General features: G+C 54.2%; 1 pseudogene; it reads left to right on the top strand.

The window, feature by feature from the left end:
* LOC127682386 (THO complex subunit 4-like) lies at positions 1-753 on the top strand (annotated as a pseudogene).

Raw genomic sequence — 753 nt, forward strand, 5'->3', positions numbered from 1 at the left:
TTTGCACTGGCGATGGCCAAGAAAATGGACATGTCTTTGGAGGACATCATCAAGCTGAACCGGAGCCAGCAAGGAGGTCCCTCCTGGGGCCGGGGTCGAAGCAGGCCCAGCTCCCAGGGCTTCCTTGGCAGTAAACCAGGAAGCAGGCCTAGGAAGAACACCCCCCCCCCCCCCCCCCCCCGCCCTCGCCCTCAGTGGTACCTGATCGCTCCATACAGCAGACCAAAATAGTTTTCACACAAGTGGCACAACCAATTCGGTCGAAGCATCTTGGGTAGAGAGCACGTGGAGACCGAGGGGAAGCTGCTCTTGTCAAACCTGGACTCTGGAGTGTCCGATGATGACATTCACAAACTCCTTGCTGAATTTGGAACCTTAAAGAAAGCTGCTGTGCACCATGATCGCTCTGGACAAAGTTTAGGGACAGCTTATGTGCACTTTGAACGCAAAGCAGATGCTCTGAGGGCTATGAAAGAATACAATGGTGTCCCTTTGGATGGCAAACCTATGAAGATCCAACTTGTCACGTCACACATGGGTATGCAACAAAGACCTGCACAAAGCATAAACAGAGGCGGCATGACAGGAAACCGTGGCTCTGGAGGTTTTGGAGGTGGAGGCACCAGGAGATGGACACGTGGAGGCTACAGGGGAGGAGGTAGAGGGGCCAGCAGCAACTCGAAGCAGCAGCTTACTGCAGAGGAGTTGGACCCACAGCTGGATGCTTATCGAGCCATGATGGACACCAGCTAA

Source organism: Apodemus sylvaticus, chromosome 4 (genome assembly GCF_947179515.1).
Source record: "Apodemus sylvaticus chromosome 4, mApoSyl1.1, whole genome shotgun sequence".
In the NCBI taxonomy this organism is placed as follows: Eukaryota; Metazoa; Chordata; class Mammalia; order Rodentia; family Muridae; genus Apodemus; species Apodemus sylvaticus.